Consider the following 6,987-nt stretch of genomic DNA (forward strand, 5'->3'; position numbering starts at 1 on the left):
AGTTCGTGGGTTCATCATGATCTAGTAGCATGACTTCCAGAACAGGATTACCGTACCACTCTGGTGCCGATCTTACTCTGGTTGATCTACGAGGTTTAGTATTATCTTGTTCTGAAGTTTCATGATCATCATCATTAGCTTCCTCACTAATTGGTGTAGGTGTCATAGAAACCAGTTTCTCTGATGTACTACTTTCCAATAAGGGAGTAGGTACAGTTACCTCATCAAGTTCTACTTTCCTCCCACTCACTTCTTTCGAGAGAAACTACTTCTCTAGAAAAACTCCGAATTAGCAACAAAAGTCTTGCCTTCAGATCTGTGATAGAAGGTGTACCCAACAGTCTCCTTTGGGTATCCTATGAAGACACATTTATCCGATTTGGGTTCGAGCTTATCAGGTTGAAGATTTTTCACATAAGCATCTCAGCCCCAAACTTTCAGAAATGACAACTTTGGTTTCTTGCCAAACCACAGTTCATAAGGCGTCGTCTCAACGGATTTCGATGGTGTCCTATTTAACGTGAATGCAGCCGTCTCTAAAGCATAACCCCAAAATGATAACGGTAAATCAGTAAGAGACATCATAGATCGCACCATATCTAATAAAGTACGATTACGATGTTCGGACACACCGTTACGATGTGGTGTTCCGGGTGGCATGAGTTGCGAAACTATTCTGCATTGTTTCAAATGTAGACCAAACTCATAACTCCAATATTCTCCTCCATGATCAGATCGTAGAAACTTTATTTTCTTGTTACGATGATTTTCAACTTCACTCTGAAATTCTTTGAACTTTTCAAACGTTTCAGACTTATGTTTCATTAAGTAGATATACCCATATCTGCTTAAATCATCTGTGAAGGTGAGAAAATAACGATATCCGCCACGAGCCTCAACATTCATTGGACCACATACATCTGTATGTATGATTTCCAACAAATCCGTTGCTCTCTCCATAGTACCGGAGAACAGCGTTTTAGTCATCTTACCTATGAGGCACGGTTCGCAAGTACCAAGTGATTCATAATCAAGTGGTTCCAAAAGTCCATCAGTATGGAGTTTCTTCATGCGCTTTATACCGATATGACCTAAACGGCAATGCCACAAATAAGTTGCACTATCATTATCAACTCTGCATATTTTGATTTCAACATTATGAATATGTGTATCACTATTATCGAGATTCATCAAAAATAGACCACTCTTCAAGGGTGCATGACCATAAAAGATATTACTCATATAAATAGAACAACCATTATTCTCTGATTTAAATGAATAACCGTCTTGCATCAAACAAGATCCAGATATAATGTTCATGCTCAACGCTGGCACCAAATAACAATTATTTAGGTCTAATACTAATCCCGAAGGTAGATGTAGAGGTAGCGTGTCGACCGCGATCACATCGACTTTGGAACCATTTCCCATGCGCATCGTCACCTCGTCCTTAGCCAATCTTCGCCTGATCCGTAGCCCCTGTTTTGAGTTGCAAATGTTAGCAACAGAACCAGTATCAAATACCCAGGTGCTACTGCGAGCATTAGTAAGGTACACATCAATAACATGTATATCACATATACCTTTGTTCACTTTGCCATCCTTCTTATCCGCCAAATACTTGGGGCAGTTCCACTTCCAGTGACCAGTCTGCTTGTAGTAGAAGCACTCAGTTTCAGGCTTAGGTCCAGACTTGGGTTTCTTCTCCTGAGCAGCAACTTGCTTGCTGTTCTTCTTGAAGTTCCCCTTCTTCTTGCCCTTGCCCTTTTTCTTGAAACTAGTGGTCTTATTGACCATCAACACTTGATGCTCCTTCTTGATTTCTACCTCCGCGGCTTTTAGCATTGCGAAGAGCTCAGGAATAGTCTTATTCATCCCTTGCATATTATAGTTCATCATGAAGCTTTTGTAGCTTGGTGGCAGTGATTGAAGAACTCTGTCAATGACACTATCAACAGGAAGATTAACCCCCAGTTGAGTTAAGTGATTATGATACCCAGGCATTTTGAGTATATGTTCACTGACAGAACTATTCTCCTCCATCTTGCAGTTATAGAACTTATTGGAGACTTCATATCTCTCAATCCAGGCATTTGCTTGAAATATTAACTTCAACTCCTGGAACATCTCATATGCTCCATGACGTTCAAAACGTCGTTGAAGACCCGGTTCTAAGCCGTAAAGCATGGCACACTGAACTATCAAGTAGTCATCAGCTTTGCTCTACCAAACATTCATAACATCTGGTGTTGCTCCTGCAGCAGGCTTGGAACTTAGCAGTGCTTCCAGGACGTAATTCTTCTGTGCAGCAATGAGGTTAATCCTCAAGTTACGGACCCAGTCCGTGTAATTGCTACCATCATCTTTCAACTTTGCTTTCTCAAGGAACGCATTAAAATTCAACGGAACAACAGCACGAGCCATCTATCTACAATCAAACATAGACAAGCAAGATACTATCAGGTACTAAGTTCATGATAAATTTAAGTTCAATTAATCATATTACTTAAGAACTCCCACTTAGAAAGATATCCCTCTAATCCTCTAAGTGATCACGTGATCCAAATCTACTAAACCATGTCCGATCATCACGTGAGATGGAGTAGTATCAATGGTGAACATCAATATGTTGATCATATCTACTATATGCTTCACGCTCGACCTTTTGGTCTCCGTGTTCCGAGGCCATATCTGTTATATGCTAGGCTCGTCAAGTTAAACCTGAGTATTCCACGTGTGCAACTGTTTTGCACCCGTTGTATTTGAACGTAGAGCCTATCACACCCGATCATCACGTGGTGTCTCAGCACGAAGAACTTTCGCAACGATGCATACTCAGGGAGAACACTTATACTTTGATAATTTAGTGAGGGGTCATCTTATAATGCTACCGTCAATCAAAGCAAGATAAGATGCATAAAAGATAAACATCACATGCAATCAATATAAGTGATATGATATGGCCATCATCATCTTGTACTTGTGATCTCCATCTCTGAAGTACCGTCATGATCACCATCATCACCGGCGTGACACCTTGATCTCCATCGTAGCATCATTGTCGTCTCGCCAATCTTATGCTTCCACGACTATCGGTACCGCTTAGTGATAAAGTAAAGCATTACAGCGCGATTGCATTGCATACAATAAAGCGACAACCATATGGCTCCTGCGAGTTGCCGATAACTCGGTTACAAAACATGATCATCTCATACAATAAAATTTAGCATCATGTCTTGACCATATCACATCACAACATGCCTTGCAAAAACAAGTTAGACGTCCTCTACTTTGTTGTTGCAAGTTTTACGTGGCTGCTACGGGCTTAGCAAGAACCGTTCTTACCTACGCATCAAAACCACAATGATAGTTTGTCAAGTTGGTGCTGTTTTAACCTTCGCAAGGACCGGGCGTAGCCACACTTGGTTCAACTAAAGTTGGAGAAACTGACACCCGCCAGCCACCTATGTGCAAAGCACGTCGGTAGAACCAGTCTCGCGTAAGCGTACGCGTATTGTCGGTCTGGGCCGCTTCATCCAACAATACCGCTAAACCAAAGTATGACATGCTGGTAAGCAGTATGACTTATATCGCCCACAACTCACTTGTGTTCTACTCATGCACAACATCAATGCATAAAACCTAGGCTTGGATGCCACTTTTGGGGAACGTAGTAATTTCAAAAAAAAAATCCTACGCACACGCAAGATCATGGTGATGCATAGCAACGAGAGGGGAGAGTGTTATCTACGTACCCTCATAGACCGGAAGCGGAAGCGTTAGCACAACGCGGTTGATGTAGTCGTACATCTTCACGGCTCGAACGATCAAGCACCGAAACTACGGCACCTCCGAGTTCTAGCACACGTTCAGCTCGATGACGATCCCCGGACTCCGATCCAGAAAAGTGTCGGGGAAGAGTTCCGTCAGCACGACGGCGTGGTGACGATCTTGATGTTCTACCGTCGCAGGGCTTCGCCTAAGCACCGCTACAATATTATCGAGGATTATGGTGGAGGGGGCACCGCACACGGCTAAGAGAACGATCACGAAGATCAACTTGTGTGTCTAGAGGTGCCCCCTGCCCCTGTATATAAAGGAGCAAGGGGTAGGCCGGCCGGCCCTTGAGGCACGCCAAGGAGGGGGGAGTCCTCCTCCTAGTAGGAGTAGGACTCCCCTTTCCTAGTCCAACTAGGAAGAGGGAAGGGGGAAGGAAAGAGAGGGAGAGGGAGAGGGAAAGAGGGGCCGCGCCCCCCTCCCCTAGTCCAATTCGGACTCCCCATGGGAGGGGGCGCGCCACCTCCTGGGCTGCTGCCCTCTCTCTCCCCTCAGGCCCACTAAGGCCCAATACTTCCCCGGGGGGGTCCGGTAACCCTTCCGGCACTCCGGTTTTCTCCGAAATCACCTGAAACACTTCCGGTGTCCGAATATAGTCGTCCAATATATCGATCTTTATGTCTCGACCATTTCGAGACTCCTCGTCATGTCCGTGATCATATCCGGGACTCCGAACAACCTTTGGTACATCAAAATATATAAACTCATAATGAAACTATCATCGTAATGTTAAGCGTGCGGACCCTACGGGTTCGAGAACAATGTAGATATGACTGAGACACGTCTCCGGTCAATAACCAATAGCGGAACCTGGATGCTCATATTGGCTCCCACATATTCTACGAAGATCTTTTATCGGTCAGACCGCATAACAACATACGTTGTTCCCTTTGTCATCGGTATGTTACTTGCCCGAGATTTGATCGTCGGTATCTCAATACCTAGTTCAATCTCGTTACCGTCAAGTCTCTTTACTCGTTCCGTAATACATCATCCCGCAACTAACTCATTAGTTGCAATGCTTGCAAGGCTTATAGTGATGTGCATTACCGAGTGGGCCCAGAGATACATCTCCGACAATCGTAGTGACAAATCCTAATCTCGAAATACGCCAACCCAACAAGTACCTTCGGAGACACCTGTAGAGCACCTTTATAATCACCCAGTTACGTTGTGACGTTTGGTAGCACACAAAGTGTTCCTCCGGTAAACGGGAGTTGCATAATCTCATAGTCATAGGAACATGTATAGGTCATGAAGAAAGCAATAGCAACAAACTAAACGATCAAGTGCTAAGCTAACGAAAAGGGTCAAGTCAATCACATCATTCTCCTAATGATGTGATCCCGTTAATCAAATGACAACTCATGTCTATGGTTAGGAAACATAACCATCTTTGATCAACGAGCTAGTCAAGTAGAGGCATACTAGTGACACTATGTTTGTCTATGTATTCACACATGTATTATGTTTCCGGTTAATACAATTCTAGCATGAATAATAAAAATTTATCATGATATAAGGAAATAAATAATAACTTTATTATTGCCTCTAGGGCATATTTCCTTCAAAAATCGAATACTCCCTCCGTCTAGGTGAGTATTAAGTCATCTTACAAAAACCACTCGTTTCTTCACATTATATACGTACAATATATATGGCCAACATCATATAGCCAGCAGTTTAGTTGTCAAAGAATTTCAGGGTGCTTAGTTTTGTCAAAGAATTCCAGGGTGCTTAGTTTTATTTGAGGGGTGGGTTGTGCACTTATGCGGGACACCATTATTGTGACAAGCCTTTTTAATAGTATTACTATACAAAAGTGGAGTATATACATTTTTCAAAATGCTAGAGGGTGGGGCAGTCTAGCTCGGTCGGTTTCACGAGAGGCGAGGACCTTTATGATTTGCTGGCTCATTACTGCTGTCAAATCGAATAGTACTGTGCCGCCCGCTGCACGCCCGGCGCCTCCATTAAACCCCTCTATTAAACCCGCATGCAAACCAACAATCCTACTCCGACCACACATCCGTTCATGAGCGGGCCGGAATTAAACGCAACACCGGCCAAGCTCCTCCCGTCCGCCCTCAGTTTAAACGAGGCCAGACGCCGGCCAAGCTCCTACCGTCTGCCCTCTATTTACACGAGGCCAGACAGACACGGGCAAGAATCGCACCCCTCCGTTGCTTCCCCATCTCCTCCACCATTTTCTCCACTCTTCCGATGGCTTCCGATGAGCCGTTCACCGGCATATTACCCGGCTAGGTGTCCCGCCGAGCCCTCCGGATACGGGCGAGGCCGCTCGGTGCTTCACCAACCTCGCTTGGCCCGACGGAGCCAGTTACCGCCCCAAGCAGGCGCGTGGTTCAGCAACTCGCCGCTCCAGTTCAGCTTGATGAGGAGTGGCAAGTTGCTCCACGCCGGCACGGCGGCGAGCATGCCGGTACGGGTGCCGTCGCTGCCACGTCGTACCGCGCCACCAGTGTCTGCGGTGGCCGCGCCTCCCGTGTCTATGGGCGCGCCTCCCATGCCTGCGGCAGCGCCATGCAGGCAGAGACAGAAGCCGGGTGCGTCGAGAGCGACGAGAAGGTGGCTAGCTTCTCCGTGTCCGCCGCCATCATCGAGGAGAAGTAGAACATGGGAGGCCGCCGCCACTTGGGACCCATGAAGGCCACCGCCAAGGCGACGACCGTAGATTCAGGTGGTTTCTTTGCTGCTTTGTCTCTTCCGAGGACCCTCATCAACCACGCAAGTGTCTGGCGGACATGAGGAAGACAAAGGGATCCGCGGCGGCCATTTAGAACTAAAATAAGTCTAGATACATCCATTTCTAGGACAAGTATTTCCGGACGGAGGGAGTATTAATTATACAAGAGAGCCGGATTGGCACCTCTTAGTTCATGTAAATGTAATGAAATCCATCATGTTTATATGAAGATCCGGCTTTTTTATACGAAATCCTTCATGCTTATATGAAATCCGTCCGTGTTTGCACGAATTTCATCTAGTTGATTAGAGTTGTAAAAATGTATGCCGCTGGCGTTTGATGTCGTCCTCCGCTTCAGGAAACGGGAGAAAATTTGCCGGCTGCCGTTGGAGATGCTCTTCATGTTGGTGACATCCAATCCATTTGAGTTAGGGTTAATTATC

The sequence above is a fragment of the Triticum urartu genome, chromosome 2 (assembly GCF_003073215.2).
Source record: "Triticum urartu cultivar G1812 chromosome 2, Tu2.1, whole genome shotgun sequence".
NCBI classification, from domain to species: Eukaryota; Viridiplantae; Streptophyta; class Magnoliopsida; order Poales; family Poaceae; genus Triticum; species Triticum urartu.